At 56.4% G+C, this 26,340-nt stretch overlaps 1 long non-coding RNA gene across 3 annotated transcripts in view; it reads left to right on the top strand.

Moving 5' to 3' along the window:
• The first annotated feature begins 3,866 nt into the window (after positions 1-3,866).
• LOC149124467 (uncharacterized) overlaps positions 3,867-26,340 on the top strand; it is a 90,165-nt gene continuing 67,691 nt past the window's right edge. For 2 of the 3 annotated variants that reach the window (XR_016214477.1, XR_016214479.1), the window contains exon 1: positions 3,867-5,177. This is a non-coding gene — a long non-coding RNA (uncharacterized LOC149124467). Of the gene's footprint in view, positions 5,178-11,033; positions 11,143-11,700; positions 13,112-26,340 lie in introns of those variants that run through there. The other variant, XR_016214478.1, reaches the window with a different exon arrangement.

Genomic DNA, 26,340 nt, shown 5'->3' with positions numbered 1-26,340 from the left:
TCTCCTATGGGATTTGGGGTGCCTGCTGCTCTCGGGGCCGTGAGTGTGTGATGATGACGACACTGGGGGACAGTGACGATCCTGTGTGTGTGTGACAGTGACGATCCTGTGTGTGTGTGAGGATGACCCTGTGTGTGTGTGTGACAGTGATGACCCTGTGTGCATGTGACAACCCTGTATGTGTGTGACAGGGAGGACGTGTGTGTGTGCGCAGGTCTTGGTCCCAAGAGCAGAGCCGTGTGGTGCACACAGGGGCCTCACGCAGCCGTGCGCCCGGGAATCGGGTGAAGCTGGGTGTCAGGGAGGCCCCGGCTGTGACGGGGGCGGTGGGATCTCAGTGCCGGGGTTCCCAGGCTGAGGGGCAGCTGTGGTCCTGCTCCTGGCAGGGCCTGGCCTTGCCCTGCTCCCACTGCGAAATAGTGTCACCGCGAACTCCCAGATGTAGCCAGGGCGGCTGCCCAGCAGTCTCTCACCCGGGAGCTGCCTACCTGTGGGACCTGCTGGCTCTGCCCCCTGCTGTTCGCATAGCTGAGCTGCAGACAGAAGGCAGGGCTTGGAGGCAGCGCTGTGAGGGAGTCACTGAACCTGTCAGAGAGCCTGAGTTTGCTCATCTGTAAAATGGGCCACGGTGTACCCATCTCAGGGTCTTGCAGGGATCCGAGCAGCGCTGTGGCCCAGGGCCTGGAGTGCAGGTGCCCCACCCTCGGAACTGCTGCTCCTTGTCTGAGGGCTTCGCTGGACGCGGCCTACTTTCTGTTCCTTTTTTTTTTTTTTTTAAATTACTTTATTTGACAGAGTTAGAGAGAGAGAGACAGAGAGAAAGGTCTTCCTTCTGCCTGTTCATCCCACAAATGCCCGCTACGGCCAGAGCTACGCCGATCTGAAGCCAGGAGCCAGGTCTCCCATGGTCTCCCATGGGGGTGCAGGGCCCAAGCACTTGGACCATCCTCCACTGCCCTCCAGGGCCACAGCAGAGAGCTGGCCTGGAAGAGGGGCAACCGGAACTAGAACCGGCGCCCATAACGCAGGTGGAGCGTTAACCAAGTGAGCCATGGCGCCGGCCCCCTACTTTCTGTTCTAGCACAACTTAGGGTCCCTGAGGCAGTGGGTCCCAATCTGAAGGAGTCCCTGATGTGATAGCTGCACATCCCCCGGAGGGCAAGAAGCGAGAGAGAGAGGTTTTCTATTGGCTGGTTCACTGCCCAGATGGCCACAGTGGCCGGAACTGGGTGGATTTGAAGCCAGGAGCCAGGAACTTCATCTGGGTCCCCCATGTGGGTGCAGGGGCCCAAGCATTTGGGGCTGTCCTCTGCTGCTTTCCCAGGCCATTGGCAGGCAGCTGGATCAGAAGTGGAGCAGCTAGGACTTGAACCGGTGCCCATATGGGCTGCCAGCACCACAGGCAGTGACTACCCGCTACGCCACAGTGCCGGCCCCAGCAGGCTAAGGTAAGTTGCTGAGTTGGTTAGGCCTGAAAATGAGGCTGTAAATATCCAAAGCCCTTGTCAGGAGGGAGGTTTGCACCCCTGCAGCCTGGCCGCGTGGCAGGTGTGCTCCCAGCGGTAGAACGAGCGGCTGCTTGAGCCTCCTCTCTCGTGGTCCACAGGGCACAGCGTGACATGCGCGATGAGAGAGCCCGCGGGATCATGCCCCCAGTGACACGTCGTCAGAGGTGGCCGCGATTCCCGGCATACAGCAGGTTGCCGCTGAGGGTCTCCCTCTAGGCCAGGCTACGTGCAGGTTGATGGCCTCTTCTCAGAGCAGCGCTGTCTGTCCCCAGCATCCCATTCGGGCCCCACTGGCCTTGCATGTGGTTCCTCCCCCAGCCGTGTGCATCAATTCCACAGCAGATTTCAATGAGGAAAGTAGTAAAATCCTCTGAGCCCAGATGGCCAACGGTTTGGTTTTGGTAATACGCAATGCAGGGGTAGAAGTGGGGAGCAGCCCATTTCCTACCGCTGGGGCAGGGGCTGTTCTGGAGGTGGCCTCTGAGACCTTGACCTTGACCGGCACCTGCTGCGTGTGCCAGCCCCAGTGGCGCCCGTGGTCTCTGTCTCCACCCCTACTGGCATCTGCCCTGGGGGGTTATTGCTTTTGAGAATTCTGCCCCTGCTCCTCCTGATGGTGTCTGGTGGAGTCACGGCGGCACCTGCTGCCAAGTGCCTTCCGTGTGCACCTGGGCTCTCTTCCTGTGACATTTCAGCCTCCAGGACCCTGTTTTCACCAGCTCGGCAGCATTGCCTGCAGGAGGGGCCCCCGACCCCCATCGATTGGGTGCTGGCCCCCCATGTGGCAGGTGCTCTGCTCGGTGCTGACTCCAGCAGCTCCCGGCGTCGCCACCATCAGCTGTCCCCAGTTCATGCTGGTTGGCAGCCAGGCACAGAGAAATGATGCGTCCACGGCTGCAGGGCTGGCGGGTGGCGGCGGGTTGACAGAGTTGCACTTTCTGCCCGAGACTTCCCTCATCCTTGACACCCAAGAGGAGGCAACGTGGCCGAAGCAAAGTCAGACGGAGCCGTCCTGGGAGCCGGGACTTCCCGGGGTCCTGGGGCTGCCCCAAGTCCTCCCTGCTCTGGGGCATGTGTGTCCCAGGGGCAGCATGCAGAGTGCCAGCCCGAGGAAGGGATGCCCTGGGCAGAGCCTGGAAGAGCCCAGACGTGGCGCTGCTGTTGTTTGGTTGAGCTCCTTCGTCGCCCTGCTGGCGGCCGTGCCGGAGCCGAGGACGCCCAGCCATGCTTTGGCGTCTACAGTCCACTGAGGCGTCATCCCGCAGCCTGGCTGGCGGCTGGGTGAACCCCTTGGGGGAAGGCCTGCCCTGAATTCCAAGGCCAGTCTCTCTGCTGTGTCTGGCCTCCCAGGAGCCGAGCAGAGGCCAGGGCTCTGCCTGGTCAAGGCCAAGTGCAGACAGCGTGGCAGGGAGGGTCAGGGGCTGTGCTTTGCAGGCTCCAGTTGCTCGTGCGGGGAGGCAGGCGCGGCCGTGGCACGGGGGAACACATGCGGCGCAGGCAGCTCAGCAAGTGCCCCGCAGACACCTGGTCCCAACCCAGAGCTGCTGTTCTGCGCTGTCGGGGTTGCGCGTGAGGATGCGTGTGCACTGCCCTTGACCAGGGGGGTGGACCTCTGACCTGGTCACCCTAGGAAATGCGTGCACTGAGATGGGGACCGTGAATGTTTGCACAAGGCCTTGAGCCTTGCACCGTTGTTCTAGAACATGTCAACAGAGACCTCCACACTGCATGGCCTGGGTCTTGGGTGCGGTCCAGGGATGGCTGCAGCCCGGCCTTCACTCCTGGGCCGAGATCACCGAGGAGGGCTGACAGATCCCAGCTGTTGGGTCAGGGTGCGGCCGTGCCCAGGCAGGGAGGGCTGGAGCAGGGCTTTCCTGGCCACTGAGGCAACTGGAGGAGCGGCCCCACTTGGGCTGTTCTCATCCTCTTGTCCAGACCTGAGTTTGCAATGCTGGCTCTGTGGGGAACAGACACTCCTCATGGGACCACCCATCTACAGCCCTAGCCCCGCCCCTGCACTGTGTGATTGGAGAGCTGGCTTTGCCTCCGCCACCAGTTAGCCTCCCTGCACCTGCAAAGCTTGGCCCACACCTGGCACCTGTGCCTGCCCTCCCTCCCTCCCAGGTGTGCTGGCTCACAGCACAGCCTGAGCCCGGGTCTGGACCCTCATGATTTTCTGAAGGAGAAAGACACCTGTTAGGGAAGGAGGGATGGAGGGAGGAAGGGAAGTGGCTGAGCGAGGATGGGCCTGGGTCCGGCCTGGCTGGGGCTGCGTGAGCAGCTGCCCATCTGCGGGTGTTCTCTGGAGAGGGGCCCAGTGTGCACCGCGGTGTCCGATGCTCCCTGAGGGCAACATGGGGCTGGGGGCACGGGCGTCCTCCCAGGCATCCAGGCCAGGCAGGGGCCACGTGCCCAGAGTCTGGCGTTCTGTGGGGAAGTCTGTGAGGAGGTCCCTTGTGGCCATGGCTGGGACCCTGCTTCTGGGCGCTTTAACCTCAGACCCGGGAGCCCCCCTCCTGCGGTTGCTGCTGTTCTCTGATGCTCGCTCTCCGTGGCCAGGGATCTTTCTGGGTCTTTGAGGGTCCTTTTCCTGTTTGCATCAGCTGCCCACATCATCTCACTAGCCCCTGGCTCAGGAAACCCAGCAGGTGCACGGAGTCAGCTCTTACCAGTGCTGAGGGCGGCCAGAGGCCAGGCGAACTTCTGGAGGTAGCTGCCCCCATGTGTTGGTTCTCCGCTCTGTGGGACCCCTCTCCCATGTGTGGGCTCCGTTTAGGGGTATCTGCAGACTCACGGGGATCCTCAGTGGAATCTGTTGGCAGGGCTGTCTCCTGGGGCTAAAGGGTGCCCCCTGAGGCACAGGAAGGACAACCGGGCAGAGGAATGGACGTGCTGTCCAAGTGCAGGCTGTAGCAGCCTGGGGCTTCCATCATGCTACCCAGTGTGCACCGCCCTGGGGAGATGGGGACGGGAAGGAGGCCTCCATCCAGCAGCCACCAGACGGAGTCTTCGGATGACAATGGCTTGGGGAGAGAAGTGGACCAGGGGCCCAGCTAAGCTAAGCCCGACTTCCTGCCACATGGCTTGTAGTGTGCTGAGCTGCTGGGTTAGAGGGACACTTCTCACACAGCAGGAGACAGCTGACACGGAGTCTCGGGAGGTGGAAACGGAGGCACAGTCTGCCTTGTGCGTCCATGAACTCCGTGCAGGGTGGTGGCCACCCTTCCCCGAGTCATTGCTGACGGCCCACTCAGGAGTCACGGTTGGTTTGGTCATTCTCGGGTTGATGGCCATTGCGATGGCCTTCGTGGTGCCCGCACGGTCTGCTGACGTACTCTGAGCCTCTGTTCACTTCCTAGGAGTCGTTTTCCAGGAGCAGAGTTGTGAGGGCACCGACATTCGCGTGATGTTGGTGCACGCCGCCCGACCACGCCCTGGAAAGCTGCCCAGCGACAGAGCCAGCAGGTTTCCTGAGCTCCTGCGGAGCAAGGTGGTCTTAGTCGGCTTCGTGTTGAGCCTGGGGCCTCACACCTGCTGGCCATCCTCAGTGATTACTGAACCGGGGGGAGGGGCTCTAGAAAAGCTGCCGAGTCACCACTTCTCTGCTGAGTAAGCAGTAAGCTGGCCGAGGGAGGACGCCACTGTGGCATGAGCTACGACGCCGAGCTTGTGAGTTTGTGAGCTCCTGGGGACCTGAAGTGTCACCTGCTGTCCTGTGGCCCATGTGCTCCCGTCGTGCCCGGGAGGGCGTGGCCGGGCAGCCCAGCTGGCAGAGGTCTTCACAGGCACCGGGCACACTCAGCCCCCGGGCTCTGCCAGGCTTGCTGGAGCGGTCCCTGTGCACACGGGGGGCCTCTGCTCCTTGACTGGGCAGAGCCTTTGATTCTGCAGCCCCAAGGGTGTGGGGACTTCACGGAGAAGGGTGGGACGTGATCACTGCCAGGGTTTGCTGGAGGAAGGGGCAGGGGGCAGAGGGAGGTGGGACTGAGGCAGAGCTGTTTGCTGCGACACGGACACGGTCTGTGCCCTGCGCCGTTCTAGCCCCTCGTAATCCGTCCCTCCCGCCTCCCAGCTCTTTCCCCGCTGTGAACTCGCTTCCTCCATGCCGGGTCTCACTGGCCCACTCCTGCCTGTGCTGAACTCTTGCTGAGATGGACAGTGCCTGACCTTGTGCTAGAGGAAGCGCCGGGGTAGGCTGGTGAGGATTTGCAGCCTACAGGAAGAGAGGGCTTTAATCACATTAGCCCTGAATGTGTGATTGCAGACTCCCGCAGGGGTGAGAACCAGCGCCTCCACCAGCACTGAGCCCTCTGCCGTCAGGAGAAGCCTCAGCTCTGGGCAGTGCCTCCCCGGGACTCAGGACAGCCTGGTCCACCTCTGAAGCTGCCAGCGGCTGAGCAGTGTGGGGAGCCTCGTTTATCCACGCTGGGCTCACTCTCATTAGGGTGCCCAGCCCCGTCCAAGGACAGCAGGTGCCGCAGGAAGGCTCATCAAATGCGTTTCCAAGGTGCTGCCGACCCTGCCACGCCGTCACCCCTGTCTTAACTGAGTGGGGACTTCGCCCCAGCCTCCCCAACCTGGCCCTGCAGAACCACCGCATCCAGTGCCCCCTGGTGTCCTCTAATGTCCAGCTGTGCCCTCCCCACTGAGACACTGCTGAGGTTCAGACAAGGCTGTGCTTGGTTCTCAGGGGAGCAGTGACCTTGGCTTTGGCAGACAATGGCACCTGGCAGCTTCCCTGGAGAAGTGCAGTGCCCTTGAGCTGGATTCTGAAGGTGTGAAGGAGGGGCCATGGCTGGCAGAGAGCGTGGAGCAAGGGAAGGCTGTGCAAAGGCCCTGGGGCAGGGGAAGGCCAGGGAGGGTGGAGCCCAGACAGTGAGAGCGGAGGGTGCCGAGGGCCCTGACCACTCACACGGGGCCTCGTGAGCTGACCGCGTCGGCAGCTGAGCTGTTTGTGAGAGCGCGGAGAAGCCTGGAGGGATTTTAAACCAGCCGTTATGTTGTAGGCACTCAGCATTCGCGGCCGCAGAGGGAGTTGCTTGGGAGGCTTTGTGGCTGCTGAGGGCAGAGACCGTCTGCGTGGCTGGGCGCAGGGGCTCTGGGGGTCAGGGTGCTGGCAGGGAGGAGAGATGCAGGTGGACTTGGGAGATCTGTGGGACGTAAAACCGGAGTCACACAGTGGCCGTTTGAACTTACAGGAGTCAGAACGGCACAGAATTAAAAATCTCTGCTTCTCGGGGCCAGCCGCTGCTCCCCTGCGCCTGTGTGCTCCCCTGCGCCTGTGGGGTCCCCTGCACCTGTGTGCTCCCCTGCGCCTGTGGGGTCCCCTGCGCCTGTGTGCTCCCCTGCGCCTGTGGGGTCCCCTGCGCCTGTGTGCTCCCCTGCGCCTGTGTGCTCCCCTGCGCCTGTGGGGTCCGCAGGGCGTGCCCAGTGATGGGATCCTTCCACTGTGCTGGGGGTGGGGCACGGCTTAGAGCCAGGTTTCCTGTCGTTCCTTCCTTGTAAGTGGCTGGATTTCTGGTCCCCTGGCTCTGCTTGGAGGCTCTGAGTGTTTGGGGGCAGAGGTCAGAGCTGTAGCCTGTGCTTGGTCCCGGGGGTGCCCCAAGCCCCACAGGTGCAACAGGACCAGGGGAGCCCCATGATTCCTGCCCCCTTCCCTGGGACTGGGGCCCAAGCCTTCAGAAGTCCCCGCCGCCTGCACACTCACATGGCATCAATTGCGGGGCTGGGCACGGATCCCACCCCACGGGCGCCAGCTCCCAGGCACTTGGCCAGCTTCTGGAGGTCCTGGTGTGAGACCCTGGATTCCACAGCTGGGATTGCCCATCTCTGAATCAGATAAAAGATGTCAGAGGAATGATGAAGTTGCTCATGGCAAGTGCCTGTTATCTGTACGTCAGTCCTCCGTCTCTGCAGTTTATTAACTCTGACCCCCCTCTCGAATCAGTAGCCGGATCTGGGAGTGTAATGCATGGACTCATTGGTCACAGCTTTTTTTTTTCTTGAGGGCTGGTGGTGTGGGAAGAATGGTGTCTGTTAGATTCCCCAGCCCGATCTTCGCAGCAGCAGCAGCCGTTTCGCTGTGGTTGGCCGCCTGCGCCGCCTTGGCTTGGTTCAGAGCCAGGACCGCGGGTGCATGGCCTGCACCTGTGCTGCCCGATCCCCGGAAGACCTCACTCATCAGCCACACAACACTTCTTTAAGAAATTATTTCCATTTTGTCTAAATGCTGGTTTACTGCACAGGTGTCCATAGCAGTTAGGGCTTACCACGCCAGAGCCAGAGCCTGGAACTCAGTACAAACCTCCCAGGCACTCAAGTATCCGAGCCCTCATCTGCCACCTGTGAGGGTGAGCGTTAGCAGGACCCTGGCATCAGAAGGGGCCGTGGGACGTGAGCCCAGGGACTTGGATAGGGGCTGTGGGTGTCCCGAGCAGGTGTTACCTGCTATGCCAAACGCCCGCTCCTCAATCCCAGAGCTCTTTGCTAGGGACCCTGTTCATGGCCTTGGAATCCCTTTCTCTCCAGGGGCCCAACAGCGCGGAGAGTAGGTCAGAAACCTGGCTGACGTGCTTGGATTAGGAACAGGCATTTTATCTAAAGTGCAGCCAATCAGTGTGTTCCGAGAATGGCACTGTTTAGCACAGCCTGCTTGTGGGAAGGAGGCACCATTCTTGCTGTTCTGGGGGCTGTGAGGGAGGAATGGGTTACCCTGGAGGGCCAGGCAGGGCAGCGGAGGCTGCAGACCCCTGGAGAATAGTAGGAACTGCTGGCAAGATTCTCTGTGCGTCTATCTGGGAACTACTGCCCCAGCTCCCTGCTTGCGAGAGCTGGGGCTTGCCCTTGGCTGGATTTGGCTGACAGCACGTGGAGCTGTGACTGGGTTCTGATTCTACTGGTTGTTTGTGGTCCACTTGGCAGGTGTTCCAGTCGAACAAGCCGAGGTGGAGGGGAGGAACTGTGGAGTCGGGGGAGATGATGACAATGAGGGCTGCTGGAAGTGAGGGTGGCTAAACAGACTGAGCTCTGCATCTGTATACCCTTCCCCACCCCCACCCCTGCAAGTGTCACGGGTCCCTCTGAAAAGCCCTTAGCCGGGCCTCGACACCCGCAATGACACCGTGCAGTGACTTCCTCATTTTATGGACAGTCAGTGGGATTAACGGAGCAGGGCTGTTACTGTTTCTGTGGGGTCGGCCAAGGTTGCCGTGCCGTTTCTCAGAGCTGGGAAACACATGTTTGCATGCCCAGGAGCAGCGTGTGAGCCTGTGCCACGCCTCCTGCTTGCTGTTACCCCTGCACTTAGCCGCACTGGGGAGAAGCTTGTACCTGGAATCCCACAAGGGAACCAGCCGTGGTGGGCTAGCCCCCCGGTGGCGCCGAGTCTGCTCAGACAAAGCATTAGCAGGCTGAGAGCACCTCTCTGCTTGGGAGTAGGGGCCCGGGTGCACCTGCCAGAGTTCCAGTCCTGTCCCTAATGCTGAGAGGGCAGTGCAGTTGCTGAGCCTCAGGAGCGTTCAGACCACCGCCGGACCCGAGTGTCCCAGAGGGCGGGAGCAGGGCAGAGTTCTGATCCAGCTCAGCACTGCTGTGAGAGCTCCCTGCCGGCGGAGGCTCATTCTGCAGTCTGTCTTGCTGTGATCAGGTGGGCTCAGGCACTGGAGGACAGCCCTAGCCTAGCTTATACTACTCTGCCCTTCAGTGCAGCATAGAGATTGATACAATGTGTTGCCTTTCACCACTTTCGCAGGTCAAGTTCTATCCTCAAACTGCGGCCGGCCGTGTAAGAAGTGACTTCAGCACTCAGTCACTTGCGCTTCGCGGTGCAGCAGGACGGGGACTCGGGGTGTGGTGGGGGTGGCTTCTCTCACTGCAGATGCCACGTCTCTGCTTGGCAAGATGCAGACGCTGGTGGTGGCGTGGCTGCTGGGAGCTGGCGTGCTCTGACGGTCATTCCTGCAGTATTCGGAGAATGCACAGGACAGGACGACCCCGAGAGCCTGCTCCCGTCTTCCTCACGGCATGGGAGCCCCAGGGGAGCTGCACTCGTCTGGCTGTGGCTCAGCTCTGTACCTGTGCGGGTCCAGCAGACGTGGGGGAGGCTGTCTCACCTGTCGCCACCTGACGCTGCCGGGCAGGGTTGGTGAAAGCAGGTGCACCACGTCCTGGTTTCAAGGCTGGGGGACTAGACCCCACCTGTTGATGGGGCGTACCAGTTGTAGAAGAGTGAGCTGTCATGTTTGGGAAACACAGCCACCCTCCCCTCTGTTGGGGGCGCACTGTGTGGGTGCAGGCTGAGCAAGCTGTGCCAGCCTCCGGGGTGAGAACACCAAAAGCCCCACGTTGCTACTGGTGCTCCAGTTTCCCAGGTGGAGTTGCTTTTTTTTTTTTTTTTAAACAAGGATTTATTTATTTGAAAGGCAGCATTTATATATATATATATATATATATATATATATATAAGAGAGAGAGAGAGAGATCTTGCATCTACTGATTCACTCCCCAAATAGCTGCAACAGCCAGGACTGGACCATGCTGAAGCCAGGAGCCAGGAGCTTCTTCCAGGTCTCCCACACGGGTGTCTGGAACCCAAGTACTTGTGCCATCATCTGTCACTTTTCCAGGCACGTTAGTAGAGAACTGGATGAGAACTGGAGGAGCCGGGACTCGAACTAGCACTCCTATGGGATGCTGGTGTCGTGGGCAGCGGCTTAACCTGCTCTGCCACCGTACCGGCTCCTGGAGTTGGTTTTCTCACAGGGATCTCCTCACAGGGAGTTGTGGGTCCTGAGTCCCTTCGCACAGCAGCCAGCATGTAGCACGCACCCCTGAGCACTACCTGGGGCCTCTGTGGGGCCTTTTATACAAACTAGCAGCAGTTGTCTCTGGTCCGGGGGAGGGGACAGGAAGAATACGCCCCTCCCACACAAGCAGACAAAGCGGACCTGATCATCCAAAGTGTCTTTATTTCAGGGAGGGCGGGGTTGGGGAGTATCTCCCCTCTGCTGGTTCCCCTCCCAGATGCCGGCAACAGCCAGGAGCCTGGAACTGCCTTCAGGTCTCCCACGTGGAGGGCAGGGACCCAGGAGCTGGAGCCATCACCACAGCCCCCAGGGTGCACGTTAGCAGGAAGCTGGAGCCAGGTGTCAGACCCAGGAGCTCCCCTGCGGGAGCTGGGTGTGTGTGCCAGGATAAAGTCACAGTAGCTTGTTGCAAGATGTGGGGATGGGCTGTGTTGAAGGTGCCGGGAAGATAAGGCATCAGCGTGAACGCAGCTCCTACCAGAGTAACAGGAATTCTGCTAGAATTGAAGGAAGAGTGAACATCAGATTTAGGGAGGGGCTGGGTGGGAGAGCAGACAGCACTGATGGTTTATGGCGAGCTGACGGGGCCAGTGCTGCAGAGCCATCGGCATTGTCCCATGTAGGAGTCTGTAGATGTATGGCTGGGGATGCAGCCCGCAGAAGCAGGTGTCCACACCAGTTTGGAAAAAAAATTAACCTTGTTTGTGCCCTGACTGAACAGGACTGATGGGCACTTAGAGCAGGAGCCACAGCCAGCGCTGCCGACTTCCCGGCTCCTTCATTCGCTCAGTTCTGATGGAAGAATTAAGGCGGGGCAAGCCCTCTGCACGGTGGGTGCCGGACCACACTCGGATCAGCTGCAGACAAGAGCGGAGTTCTCGGTGGCAAGCTTCAAGTGGGGTCGAGATCGGGGCACGAGGTGAAAGGCGGCTCTCCCAGCACCGTCCTGAACACAAAGCCCAGGGCAAGCGATGGCTACCGACAGGTGGATGTGCTCTGAGAGCCAAGGTCACTCAGCCATTTCCTTGGATGCTCAAGGCCTTTAGCTTGTCAACTTTCCAGAGGGCCAAAGACCTGCTTGTTACGAGAGTCCCTTGGGAAAGACAAATCCTTAGCGGGGAAATGCCAGGATACCTGAGCAGGAGCCCTCTCCACCAGGACGTGTGCCTGCTGAGTGCTCACTCTCATCACACGAGGGCTGGCGGGGGAGAGTTTTGTTGAGAAATCGTTCGGTATCTGCATGCAGTCCTGGTTCCTTCTCACTTTTTCTGTTTGCTAATCTTTTTTTTTTAAGATTTATTTTAAGATATTATTTTAAGATTTATTTATTTTAAAGTTAGAGTTACAGAGAGAGAAGTCTTCTATCCACTCATTTACTCCCCAAATAGGTGCAACGGTTGGAGCTGAGCCGATCCACAGCCAGAAGCCAGGAACTTCTTTGGGGTCTCCTGTGGGGAGCAACTCGGACTAGACTAAGTTACTGGAATTAAGACTTATTCTATGCATCTGCTCTCCCACAATATGGCGCTGAGAAGGGAGAAACAGCTTCTACACAGCTGCCTCCAGTTCAACCAATAAACAGCAGGACCTGCTCCTGATTGGAGGAGAGCAGCGTACTTGGCGTGTGGGTAGCAGAGTTGGGATTGGTGGAAGAGGACTATAAAGGAGGAGAGAGACAACATGCACGAGGAACATCTAAGAGGAACATCTGAGGGAACACCTGAGCAGCCCCCGAGAGAGCCGGCCGGCGGTGTGCCGCTCCCCCGCGGAAGTGGGGAAAGTGGCCAGGGGGAACCGCCCTTCCACGGAGGTGGAAGTGATAGTAGCCAACCCGGGAAGAACCAGCAGCAAACCCGGGGAGGGCCGAGCAGACGAAAGAACAGTGCAGGGTCCTGTGTCGTTCCTCCACGAAGAGGGGGAGCGACAGTCTCCCACATGGGTGCAGGGGCCCAAGCACTTGGGCTGTCTTCTGCTGCTTTCCCAGGTGCATCAGCAGGGAGCTGGATCAGAAGTGGAGCAGCTGGGACCTGGACTGGTGTCCACATGGGATGCTGGTGTCTTGGGTGGTAGCTTTACTGGCTGTACCACAGGGCTGGCCCCTCTGTTTGCTGCTAGTAGTGGAAGAGGGGCTGCTTGGATGTGGCTGACTCCCAGCACCCTCAGTTCCTTACTGAGGGACCGGGCGGCCGGCAGTGCCACTCACAAGAGCGAGCTGAACTCAATGGAGCCTATGTTGAGAAACACTTTGTGTTTTTGCTTTTATCTTTGAATTTCATTTTCTATGAACTTTTTCAAGTTGTCCTGACTTCATTTAAACTATTTCTGGGCATGTTAAAATCTCTAATTTCAGATGTAAGGCATATGTGATACAAATGTACAAAAGTCAAAACCGTAGTGACTCGGCGCTCTGAGGATTTTCAGCAGTACGGTGGGCTGGGGTAGCAGTTGGGTGTGTGTGTGTGTGTGTGTCTGGGATGTGTGTAGTGTTGCCAAGGAAAATATAGGAGACCCAGTTAAACTAGCATTTCAGTTAATAATATATATTTTCTTTTTACAGGCAGAGTGGACAGTGAGAGAGAGAGAGAGACAGAGAGAATATAATATATTTCTTTTTAACGTATGTCCCATGTGTGTTGATCTGAAATTCTGATGTCACTGGCTATCTCATATTTTTTTTTTGCTGAATCTGGCAACTCTGTCAGTGTGATGCCTATGTGGAGAGTGTGTGCAAGTATGTGTATGTGTGATGGTGATGAAGTGTGTATGTGTGAGTGAGTGTGATGGTACGTGTATTTGTGAGTGTGATCCGATGTGTGTGCCTGTGTGAGTGTGCTTTGGGGAGTGTGTATGTGTGTGGTGAGGGTGTGTGCATGTGTGAGTGTGAAGGGGGTGTGTATGTGTGACTGATGGGGTGTGTGTGGCTGTGTGAATGTGTTTTGGGGAGTGTGTGTGTGTGGTGAGGATGTGGGTATGTGAGTGAGTATGCCTGTGTGAGTGTGCTTTGGGGAGTGTGTATGTGTGTGGTGAGTGTGTGGGTATATGTGAATGAGTGTGATAGTTTGTGTATGTGTGTGTGAGTGCAATGGGGTGTGTGTGCCTGTGTGAGTGTGCTTTGGGGAGTGTGTACTGTGTGTGGTGAGGGTGTGTGCATGTGAGTGTGAAGGGGTGTGTGTGTGTGTGACTGATGGGGTGTATGTGTATGTGTGTGGTGAGGGTGTGGGTATGTGTGAGTGTGAAGGGGTGTGTGTGTGTGTGAGACTGATGGGGTGTGTGTGCCTGTGTGTGCTTTGGGGAGTGTGTATGTGTGTGGTGAGTGTGTGGGTATGTGTGAGTGAGTGTGATGGTTTGTGTATGTGTGTGTGAGTGCAGTGGGGTGTGTGTGCCTGTGTGAGTGTGCTTTGGGGAGTGTGTATGTGTGTGGTGAGGGTGTGTGCATGTGAGTGTGAAGGGGTGTGTGTGTGTGACTGATGGGGTGTGAGTGCCTGTGTGTGCTTTGGGGAGTGTGTATGTGTGTGGTGAGGGTGTGGGTATGTGTGAGTGTGAAGGGGGGTGTGTATGTGTGACTGATGGGGTATGTGTGGCTGTGTGAGTGTGCTTTGGGGAGTGTGTATGTGTGTGGTGAGGGTGTGTGCATGTGAGTGTGAAGGGGTGTGTGTGTGTGTGACTGATGGGGTGTGTGTGCCTGTGTGTGCTTTGGGGAGTGTGTATGTGTGTGGTGAGGGTGTGTGCATGTGTGAGTGTGATGGGGTGTGTGTGCCTGTGTGAGTGTGCTTTGGGGAGTGTGTATATGTGTGGTGAGGGTGTGTGCATGTGTGTGTGACTGATGGGGTGTGTGTGCCTGTGTGAGTGTGCTTTGGGGAGTGTGTATGTGTGTGGTGAGGGTGTGTGCATGTGAGTGTGAAGGGGTGTGTGTGTGTGTGACTGATGGGGTGTGTGTGCCTGTGTGTGCTTTGGGGAGTGTGTATGTGTGTGGTGAGGGTGTGTGCATGTGTGAGTGTGATGGGGTGTGTGTGCCTGTGTGAGTGTGCTTTGGGGAGTGTGTATGTGTGTGGTGAGGGTGTGTGCATGTGCGAGTGAGTGTGATGGTTTGTGTATGTATGTGTAACTGATGGGGTGTGTGTGCCTGTGTGAGTGTGCTTTGGGGAGTGTGTATGTGTGTGGTGAGGGTGTGTGCATGTGCGAGTGAGTGTGATGGTTTGTGTATGTATGTGTAACTGATGGGGTGTGTGTGCCTGTGTGAATGTGCTTTGGGGAGTGTGTATGTGTGTGGTGAGGGTGTGTGCGTGTGAGTGAGTGTGATAGGGGTGTGTACCTACGTGAGTGGGAGGTAAAAGATAGATCAGAGGGAAGGGAAGAGCAGACAGAGGAAACCTGAGGATGTTTGCCCAGAGGAGGTAAACGTCTGTGCCCACACCTTCTTGAAACCTGTCCCTGTGCCCACGGGACAGAGACAGGCGTGAGCTGGGCCGTGTCTGTGCTGCTGTGCGGGTGGCGCTGGGTGAACGTTCCGCTCACATGCAGCTCTGGGCACTCACACAGGCGGGGCCCGGTTGCTCTCTCAGTTGTGCAGCCCCTCGTGACATCACTGAGTGCCCAGGCTTGGTGTGAAGCAGAGACTGGCTCCCCCTTCCCCCCCCCCCCAGCAGCTGCAGGGTCTCCTGGGGAGCTTCAGATGCAGATTCCCGGGCCCCAAGAGGCTGAGGGAGCCTGAAGTGAGGGGAGGGGCATGCAGGGGCCGAGTGATGAAAACATGCATTTTGGATGATCTCCTCTTCCATACCTACACGACCGTGCGTATGTGTTGTGTGTGTTGTGTGTGCACGGTGTATATGTTGTGTGTGCAGTCTGTTGTATGTGCATGGTACGTGTGTGTTATGTGTGCACGGTGTATGTGTGTGGTGCATGCATGGTGCGTGTGTGTGCACAGTGCATGTGTGTTGTATATGCACAGTGCCTGTGTGAATACATGGTATGTGTGTTGTGTGTGCACAGTGCATGTGCGTTGTGTGTGCATGGTGTGTGTGTTTGTGCACAGTGCATGTGTGTGGTACATGTGTGTCGTATGTACACAGTGCATGTGTGCTGTGTGTGTACAATGTGTGTTATGTGTACTCGGTGCATGTGTGTTGCGCATGGAGTGTGTGTGCACAATGCACGTGTGTTGTGTGTGCACAGTATGTGTGCACACACATAGACAACACAGGTGCGAAGAGGCAACCTTGTGGCTGGCACTGTGGTGTATGCATTAAGCACCACCCATGACGACAGCATCCCATATGGGTGCTGGTTTGTGTCTCAGCTGCTACACTTTCCACCCAGCTCCTTGCTTTGGCCTGGGAAAGCAGCAGAAGTTGGCCCAATTCCTTGGGCCTCTGCCACCCACATGGGTGACCAGGAAGAAACTCCTGGTTCCTGGCTTCAACCCTGGTTGTTGCAACCACCTGGGAAGTGAACCAGCAGATGGAAGATCTCTCGGTCTCTCCCTTTCTCTGTAACTTTGACTATCAAATAACTAAGTTAATTTTAAAAAGAGAAGGCACTCTTGATTCTTTGATGTCTAAAAAATTTTCATTGTTTTGTTTATTTGAGGGAAAGAGAAATCTCCCCAAATGTCTGCAAAGCCGGGCTTGGGCTAGGCTGACGCTGGGAGCCCAGCGTCTGTTCCGGGTCTTCCATGGAGGTAGCAGACACCCACACAGCCTGAGCCATCACAGCTGCCTCCCAGGGTGCGCGTTGGCGGGAAGCTGGACTGGAAGTGCGGGGACCTGAGCCACAACACTCGGTGTGGGAGGAGTCTTGACCCCTGAACTCACACCTGCTGATGCTTTAGGAAGCCTTTCCTCTGTGGATTTGCTTGGTGCCGCCCCTGAGAAGTCACTGGCCTGAGCAGATGTGGAGTTGCAGGGCTCGCTATGCGTGGCCGTGCCCAGACGGACCGGCAGGAGACACACGGGCGGCGCCGCCACCCCCGGCTGCTTCCCATGCGACCGCAGGCGCCAACTTCCTGACGTTGCCCTGCACCTGCAGAAAGCACAGAGCGCGCTCTGCTGGGATGGGCTCTCCAACAGCAGAAATAAGAACTTGGGAAGAAAGACGTCTTGAGGTGGATGCGAAGCAGAGCTGACATTTGAGTTCTCTGTTCAAGAGGTTAAAAGTTCTCCTTTTTCCTAGAAGGGTTTCCTGCAAAAACCAATCCAAAAACCAGGATTGTGGTTATTCGGACGAAAATCAGCCACTGTGAATAGACTAAAAATAATTGTATTTTAAGTGTGCTATGTTAGTTATATACCAGTGCTTATTATAAACACATTTTTTTTTAAATTGGAGGATTGGCACCTGCGTTTGGAACATGTACACACCTTAACCATGTGCCTGGGCTGGAGCTGTGTTCCTGATTCCAGCTTCCCGATAACGCAGACCCTGGGAGGCAGCAGGTGATGGCTCTAGTAGTTCTCTTCTTGCTGCTAGCACTGGAGACACGGACTGGGCTCTGGGCTCCTGGCTTCAACCTGGCCCAACCCTGGCTGTTTTCGGCATTTGGGGAGTGAACCAGTGCACAGCATGTCTCTCTCTCTTTCTGACATGACTAAAAATGAGTAAAACAAAATTTAAAAAAAAATGGGAGGAGCAGATTCCTTCAGTATTTAGCTTTCTGTAAGAATCAGGTTATTTTCACTGGACGTGCCCAGGCTGATGATTACAGTCATTGATCTTCTAAGTATGGCTGTTTGTTGGTAGAGTTTTCCAAAGAAGATTTTATAATAGAAGCACATAGAAAAATTTTAAAAATCCAACAGGACAGATGGTCCTACATAAGAACCTTAACAGGCTATCTGACGTCTCTGGTTCTGACCTTTTCATGGTAACGAGATGTCAAACTGTCCCCTTTCATATTTTCTTTCCTTATCTCTGATTGATTGCCTGCTGCCTGCTTGGGCTTGGGGCAGGGCTCGGGATGCCTGGGGGTGAGAGATGTTGGCTGCTGTTAACTTTTTCTACATCTCGCTTATTGAAATCCATAATTTGAACGTGGGTGTTCTTCAAAATACTCCATCTGTCTGAGTTCAACCAATTTCTTGACCGCGGAACAACAGGAGGAGCCACTGGAAAAAGACGCGGGCTCTGGGAATCACGTGTTCCCTTTCTCGGGGCACAAAGTGCGGAGCCCAGCGCCTCTTAGCCCAATCTCATCTGAGTGGCTTGGGGGAGGCAGAAAGAATTTTTAAATGAGAGGAGAGCGAATCAGAAATGATCATTGTTGGGTAAACAATAACAGAAATCAGTATCAACAGCACACACCAAAGGCAAATTACAGTATGCACATTGATCGCTCTTTCTCCCTCTTTTTCCAAATGATGTATTATCCTCTGATGTTGCAGTCAGTCGCCTCGCGTGCTGCAGCATAAATGCTTGGTGGCGGAGCGATGTTTTCCACAACTGCTTCTTGCTGGGCCGTGCATCCCTGCTTTCCTTGTAGAAAGTGAGGGGGGGATGTGAGGCGGGCAGAGCGAGAACAACCTGCAGCTCATCAGAGTGAGCAGAAGCCCTGGGGCCACACAAAACATCCACAGGGACAGCCTGCTGAGCGGTCGCTGGGGGTGGCTCTGGCTGCTTCCTCTTTCCCGCTGTTGCCTTGTGTCTGTGCAGGGATGGTCAGGGGACCATGGGTTTGTGGGTTTTGCTCTCGGGTTATTTTTCAGGGAGCTGTGTCAGTAGTGGTGCAGTTTTCCGATGCTCCTTGTACATGTCGAAGTTCAGGTGCAGTAAGGTGCTGGATGGAACCGGCATTCAGTGGCTTCGTGCTGGTCCCTTGTGCAAACAGAGGCTCCTGGTTTGGGAGAGGGTGTGGTGACAAGAAGCCCTCCTGGCGCCTTGGCAATGAGATGATGTTTTGAGAAGGAGGGGCTCGGGCACAGCACCCACTACCTCTGCTGCACCCAGTGATGCAGTTAGGTTTTTTGAGCCCGGCTTCTGTAAGACACAAGCCTTCTGGGTGCTTCTACGCCCCTGTTGGCTGTGCTCTGCACTTGTCCAGGTTAAACTTCCCGCGTGTCGTGGTTCAAAGCTTTGCAGTCACCCTCCTCACGTTGCTTAGGAATCAGTGTTCCAGATGTGGATTTTGGCAGGTCTGTGTGACATGGTGGAGGAGAGAAGGAACCGTGGGGAAGGGGTTTGTAGCCCTCTCTTCACCTGGGAAGCTGGAGGGGAGCATTGGCGGGGTAGCCTAGGGGCACACAGATGGTGCTTGGGAGGGCAGGGCGTGGTGCTCGGGGTGCAGGGCTCAGCTCTCATGCATCCATCACACAGCTGGTGGCCTTGCCATTGGCCTGCAAGCCTCGTCCTTTGGTACTCAGCTTCCGGTCTATTCCCTGACCTTGACCTTGGGCTACCAGAATGAGGCCACGTGCCGTGTGACCTCGGATCAGTCAGGGGGCGATGCACTTCATCTCTCCGGGCCTCATTTGCCCCCTGGCAAGATGACACCTGCCTGCAGAGTTGGGGCTGGCTCTGACGTCGCAGGTCCCCCGAGTGCAGCGGGACACAGGGACTGATTGCAGTCACTCCTGTCCAGGCCCCCTGTTGGCCCTGCCCCCACTCTGGGCTTGACTAGTTTGGTCTCATCCCCAGATCTCAGTTCAGACATCACCATCTCGGGAGGCCATCTCTGATCGCCGTGTCTGGGGCAGGTCCTTCCAGAATCACTGACGTGAGTTATGCACGTGTGTGTGAGCTGACCTCCCTGTCAGACTTGAGGAGTTTCTGTGGCTGCAGGGCTGAGGTGGGGCTGCGGTGTCCAGAATCTTTTCTACATAGACAGGATGCTTAATTTCTGTCCAATACCTGAGTCTCCTCTCCTACCAGCTCTCTGGCTTATTTTTTTAATAAGATTTATTTATTTTATTTGAAAGGCAGAGTTAGAGGGAGAGAAGGAAAGAGAGAGACAGAGAGATCTTCCATCTGCTGGTTTACTCCCTAGATGGCTGCAATGGCCAGTGCTGGGCCAGTCCAAAGCCATGAACCAGGAGCTTCATCCCAGTCTCCCACGTGGGTGCACATGGGAATTAGTCCCAGGGACTTAGGCCACCTTCTGCTGCTTTCCCAGGCTGTCAGCAGGGAGCTGGATTGGAAGTGGAGTGGCTGGGGCTTGAACTGGCATCCATGTGGGATGCTGACGCTTCGGGCAGGATATCTACCTGCTGTGCCACAGTGCTGGCACCTCTCTCTGACTTTGGTCCTTGCCTTTCCCCACTCCTCACCAGCTTTCCTCTTGAACATGGCTACTGTGTATCCAGCTGTTTGCCAGGGCTCCCTGTGTGTTCTGTTGGGATTCATCCTAGGCACCCTCTGAGACTCAGTCGTGTTTCTCTTTAACAGAAGACATATCAGAAAGTGACCCTGAGTGAGTGAGTGAGTGAGTGAGTGAGTTTGTGTGTGTGTGTGTGTGTGTGTGTGTGTGTGTGAGAGAGAGAGAGAGAGAGAGAGAGAGAGAGAGATGGGGGGGCAGTGGAGAGGAGAAAGCAAATACTGGCAAGAATAGAAATGGGGACGGGGCAGGCTCCAGGAGCAGAGGAGCCGCCATAAACTGGCCGCTGGGAAAAAGCTGATTAGAAAGAAGTCACAGAAGCTCAGTTCTGCAACTCTACCCATCCCAAGGCCACGAAGATCAGCCAGGCGCCGCGGGGACCAGGATCAAAGAGGAGCCAGGGCCATGGCTGCGGGCTCCCTGTTGGTCTTGAGGCCCTCAGGTTACTTCCTGCTGGGTGGCTGCCCACTGCGGAGAGGCAGCCAGATCTGAGCGGACCCTGCCGGAGCTCAGAGCTCGGAGCTCGGAGCCCTGAGCCCTGCCCTGGAGGACCCAGCGGCAAAGGCCTCCGCAGACACAAAGCAGACTTTCCAAGGCCTCTTCTCCCCCGGGGCTGCTCTGAGAGTGGGGCACAAACCCCTCAAATGTCAGCACAGAGGCTTCTGCCAGCGCAGCAGGGTGCCTGGGACTGCACGTGGGGATTCTTATCACAAAGTGTGCAGCGTGCTGGGGCTGGGCTGGGTTGAATTAAACCCAAGGTGTTTCTGACCCGGGGAGTGGGTGGCAGGCTCTGCCTCTGTCTCTGTGGCTGTGACTCTCTCAGGGGGCATCCCAGGGGCTCCTCGGTCGACTCTCCAAACCTCCCTCCCTCTGGGAGATAGATTCTGGCAAAGCCCCTGTTGCCAACTCAAGTGCCCTGAGTCTGCCCATGAGCCGTCCCATTCCCAGCCACAGCTGATGGTCAGGCTGGGTCACTCATTCATTGTTTGGCTTTGGGTGGTGCCCAGGCGGGTTCTGCAGAGCAGGTGCAGGTGAGAGGGGGCCGTGTTTGAAGCCCCTTTGTACTGGCAGTGGGAGGCACTGTTGAATTCAAGCTGCCCGCCCTGACCTCCCTGGATGGCTCCGTGCTTCCTGGTAAGCTGCCTGCATTTCTTTAATGCTGTGCATGACCTCCATCTATCAGCCTCGCTGCTGTTCTCCATGGGGGGGAGGGGGGGACTTCCTGTGAATGTTTCAAGGATTTATTTATTTATTTGAAAGGCAGAGTTACAGAGAGGTAGAGGCAGAGAGAGAGAATTCTTACATCCGCTAGTTCAGTCTCCAGGTGGCCGTGACAACTGGAGCTGGGCTCACCCAAAACCAAGAGCAGGAACTTCCTCCAGGTGTTCAGCATGGGTGCTGGGTCCCAAGGCCTTGGGCCATCTTCTACTGCTTTCCCGGGCCATAGCAGAGAGCTGGATCGGGAGTGGAGCAGCCGGGACCCCAAATGGTACCCATACTGGATGCTGGCATTGCAGGTGGTGGCCTTACCCACTACACCACAGTGCCGGTGCCCTTGTGAATATTTAATAATCTACTTGCCTGTGCCACTGGAGGTCACAGCTGTGTCCCTCAGTGGAGCTGTTGCCCTGGGCACCTGTTCAGCTGGCCGGGCTGATCACCCAGGGGCACGCCAGGGCTGTGTTTTCTCTGCTCACACTGACACGGGATTCACGCTGACACGCGACTCTCTGCTCACACGGACACGTGGTGCGATCTGGCTGGGGCCGTCTCTGCCTCATCCCAGCAACCCCCTCTCGTGTTGTCCGCTCCGGTGTGTCGGCTCCCTGCCGTGCCCGTCTGTTTCCTGGGCTGCCTTATCGGTTACTGCAAGAAGCCTCTGACAGCGCCCACTTGTTGTGACGTTGCTGGCTGGAAGGGTGGGCGGCCACGTGGGCTCTGAGAGGAGTGCTGAGGCCGGGGCTGGTCTGGCCTCTATCTGGAGGTGAAAGACCAAGGCCACGGTCACCAGGGTGTTGGCAGAACTCGCTTCTCTGTGGCTGGCACGCGCCTGAGGCCCTCCCAGCTCCTGGCAGCCACTCCCACCCCTTACCCCGCAGCGCCTGCATCTTGAAGCCTGCGAGGAAGCATGAGGGCCTCAAACTGTCTGCCTTTCCCTTGCCAAATAAACTCTCTGTTTTTAAAGCACTCATGTGCTTAGCTGAGCCTTCCTGCCTAACGGGCGCCTGGTTGGCAGTCCTAATGAGAGCTGCCAAGTTGCTTTTTCCACGTAGCTATGGGGGTTACACCACGGGCTGGGAGTTCAGGCCCTCCTTAGCATGGTGCCATCAGTAGCTGGAATCCCCCTGGCCTTCGCAGGGGTCCTAGGGCTTATGGCTCTGCTCCAGGTCCTCACCACAGTCACCACTGACCAACGAGAGCCTTGGTGCCCGCTGCCCTCCTGCCCTACCTTCTCCCCACCGACACCCAGCTGTGCACCTGCGGCCGGAGGGCAGAGCCCTCGGCAGACGCCGGCCTTGCGGATGCCTTGCCTGTGGGTTTCAGCTGCAGTACTGTGAGGAACGAGTGAGGAAGGCTCCCAGTCGGCGGTGTTTCTTGTTAGCGGCCTGAGCTAAGATGGAGACTGGGCTGATCAGAGCTGCGCTACCCTTCTTAGAACCGCGCCAGTGCTGTGGGCTTAGGGCCCTGCCTCAGAGACTTCACTCACTTTTTTTTCTTTAAAAGAGATATCGGTTGGGGCTGGTGCTGTGGCACAGTAGGCTAAGCCTCCACCTGGGGTGCCCGTGTCCCATATGGGTGCTGGTTTGAGTCCTGGCTTCTCCACTTCTGATCCAGCTCTCTGCTGTGGCCTGGGAAAGCAGAAGAAGATGGTCCAAGTGCTTGGGGGCCCTGCACCCACCTGGGAGACCCAGAAGAAGCTTCTGGCTCCTGGCTTTGGATCAGCCCAGCTCCAGCCTTTGTGGCCATCTGGGGGAGTGAACCAGTGAATGCAAGACCTCTCTGTCTCTCCCTCTCTCTGTAATTCTGCTTCTCAAATAAAATCTTTAAAAAAGACATATTTATTTGAAAGTCAGTTAATAAACGGGGGGGGGGGAGAGAGAGAGAGAGAGAGAGAGAGAATCTTTTATCTGCTGGTTTACTCCCAAGATTGCCACAATGGCAGGGGCTGGACAAACAAAGCCAGGAGCCAGGAGCTTCTTCCGGGTCTCCCATGTGGGTGCAGGGCCCAAGCACCTGGGCCATCTTCTGCTTTCCCAGGTGCATTAGCAGGGAGCTGGATTGGAAGTGGAGCAGCCAGGACTGGAACCTGCACCTGTGTTGAAAATTGGTGTCTGGTACTCCTCCCCCCTAGCAAATTCACATCCTCCTTTCATGTCTACTCCATCGTTCAGCCGCCACTGCCCCCCCCCCCCCCCCCAAGTCTCAACGCCATCAGCATCAGTGCTGAGTCTGATCTGGTGTTCCCTAAGTCAGCACTGTTGTGAACCTGTGAATCCAGACAACTCATCTGTGTCCAAGATGCCATGGTGAGTAGGGTCTGGGACACACACTCTCACTGCAATGGACACACAGTGTAATGGACACACTGTAATGGACACACACTCTCACTGTAATGGACACACACATTAGGACACACACAGTGTAATGTTTTACTTTTTTTTTTTTCATTTATTTGAAAGAGTTATACAGAGAGAGTGGAGGCAGAAAGAGAGGAGAGATCTTCTATCCACTGGTTCACTCTCCAAGTGGTCACAATGGCTGGAGCTGTGCCAATCTGAAGCCAGGAGCCAGGAGCTTCTTCCGGGTCTCCCAAGTGGCTGCAGGGGTCCAAGGACTTGGGCCATCTTCTGCTGCTTTCCCAGGCCATAGCAGAGAACTGGATAGGAAGTGGAGCAGCCGGGAATCCAACCGGTGCCCATATGGAATGCTGGCACTGCAGGCGGCGGCTTTACCCACTTTGCCACAGTGCCACCCCCCCCCCAGTGTAATGACACATACTCTGACTAAAATGGACATACACTCTCATTATAATGGACACACATTTGCTGTAATGGACACACACACTCATTATATTGGGACACACATTCTCACTGTAATTCCATGCGCACTTGTTATACTGGAACACAGACTCTCATTGTCAGTGGGATATCTGGAAATAGAACAGGTGGCTGGGCCCTGCACTCCCACCGCAGTGGTTGTGTCACACCCAGAGCTCAGGTGGTGCCTTGGCCGTGCCCTTGACCCACTGGACAGTGCCGTCCTGACCTCTGGACCTGAGGGGCGGCGTGGCCCCTGGCCCCTGGTGGAGGCGGCATTCTTGGTCCTCCTCCTCTTCCTCTCTTCTTGATGGTTCACTGTGTTGATTGCTGAGTTGTCCTATTAGTCCCTTTCTGTAGAATGCCACCAGCCCATTTTCCTTCATTTTGTCTCATTTTCTCGGGCTCTGTAGCTCCAGCTGGCCGTGTTTCTGCAGATGTGTCTGCCCTCCTCCACAGCTTGCCACCTTGTATCTTTTTGTTGTTGTTGTTGTTTTAAGATTTACTCATTTATTTGAGAGGCAGAGTTACAGACAGAGAGAGGGAGAAACAGAGAGCCAGCATTTCACTCACCCAAATGCCTGCAGCAGCTGGAACTGGGCCCGGCTGAAGCCAGGAGCTTCTTCCAGGTGTACCGCGTGGGTGCAGGGACCCAAGCACTTGGGCCATCCTCCACTGCTTCCCAGGTGCATTAGCAAGGAGCTGGATTAGAAGTGGAGCAGCGGGGCTAGCGCCGTGACTCACTTGGTTAATCCTCTGCCTGCGGTGCCGACATCCCATATGGGCGCTGAGTTCTAGTCCCAGTTGCTCCTCTTCCAGTTCAGCTCTCTGCTGTGGCCGGGAAGTCAGTGGAGGATGGCCCAAGTCCTTGGGCCCCTGCACCCGCATGGGGGCCCAGGAGGAAGCACCTGGATCCTGGCTTCGGATTGGCATAGTTCAGCCATAGCGGCCATTTTTGGGGTGAACCAACGGTAGGAAGACCTTTCTGTCTCTCTCTAACTAACTCCGTCAAATAAATTTAAAAAAAAAGAAGTGGAGCAGCAGGGACTTGAACCGGTGCCCATATGGGACGCCAGCACCACAGGCAAAGGCTTAGCCTACTACACCACAGCACCAGCCCCCCTTTCTTGTGTGTATATCGTGGATATGGTGAGAATTTTTCAAATATTCAAGCTCTATTTCTCTTTCTGTATGTTGTCTTAACACTTCCTTCAATTTATCTGTCCACTCTTCAATTTCACTGTAAGCAGTAAGGAGCAACCAGGCTGCACCAGCAACACTTTGCGTAGTGAGCTTCTCTGCTACATAGACAAGCTTGTCACTCACAAGTTCTGCCTTAGACCACCCGGAGTGGGTTTCAACCAGGTTCTTTGCTACTTTGTAACCAGGCTTGCCTTCCTGCTAATTTGAAATCCAGTGCTCGTGGCTTCCCCCGGAGACCTCAGCAGGCGCCTTTCGCATGGATTTTTATTTTTTTTAACCAACATTCTGCTCATGGTGCAGTTTGTATCCTCTAAGATGACGGAGGCCTTCTGTGCGGCTGTCCTACTGGGCCCTTGGCAGGATCTCCTGAACCGTCTCTGTTTCTACCACGAGTCCTTTCTTGGCAATCAGGCTTCTTCTCGCCTAACGTCAGGATTCTGCCTCTGCCCACCTCCTCGTGCCTCGGACAGATCTTCATTTCCGGATGTTTGTTAGGGCAGCCGTCCCTTGTTAGCCGCCCCAGGATGATGCCACCGACGCCATCGGCCGAGTGGCTTTAGTGGATCCTTTTCTCATGGTTCTGGAGGCTGGGAGTCCCAGACCACGGTGCGGCAGGGTTGGCGCCTGGCTTCTTGGCTGGCCGTCTTCGCGCTGCGCCCTGGTAGGTTTTTCCTCTTGGTGTCTCTGTGTCGTCTTAGGAGGACCCCAATTCTGTTGGATCAGGGGGCCCTCCTTATGATTTTATTCAACCTTCATTACCTCCTTGGAGGCCCTGTATCCAAATACAGCTACCCTGGGGCTTTGAGCTCCAACATGAGATCTGGGGGGACCCAGGGCTGTGGGAACCGGAGACATTTACCTCCTGAACTAATGTCTCCACTAGAGGCCCTGAGGCTGGAGGACTGGATGGGGCTGCAGGTCAGTTTTCCCTGGGTTGTGTGGTTGTAGTGAAACATTTGTGCCTTCATTAGATGCAGTAAAAACCCTGGAGTCGCCATTTCTCCTAAAAGAGGGACTTTGACTACACCGCATTCTCTGGCCCAGTGGTCCCAGCTGGGCCTGGGGTGAAGCTGCCACTCGGCTGGGGTGTGCCTGTGCCACAGTCTGCACCTCCCCCTGTCGTTCCCCCCCGGTGAAGTCTGTGTGGTGCGTGGTGTCGCATCATCTCTGCGTTGATATTTTCTTAAGGGAATTTTCTCTGTGTTCTCGTTTTATGCAAAGTCAGAAGGCGAATGCTGGAGCCACTCAGCTGAGCCAGTTGCTTCCCGTCCTTGGCCTCCGCAAGTTCTCTGTGTTGCATTTCCCACCTCGTTGGTAAGCTCTGAGGCTGGAAGTGAAGCCTGTGTTGTCCACTGGTGTGTGCCTCAGAGCTGCAGCGCAGGAGCTGCTGTCTGTGCAGCGGCTGAGTGCCTGGTGTCCACAGTCTGTGCAGCCCAGGTAGCGCTTGATAACGCCACACTGCCCTGTGGCTTTCTGGGTGTGAA

This window comes from Oryctolagus cuniculus, chromosome 10 (genome assembly GCF_051225735.1).
Source record: "Oryctolagus cuniculus isolate XC-2025 breed Fujian yellow rabbit chromosome 10, ASM5122573v1, whole genome shotgun sequence".
Lineage (NCBI taxonomy): Eukaryota > Metazoa > Chordata > Mammalia > Lagomorpha > Leporidae > Oryctolagus > Oryctolagus cuniculus.
This window is presented reverse-complemented; position numbering and strand designations above follow the sequence as displayed.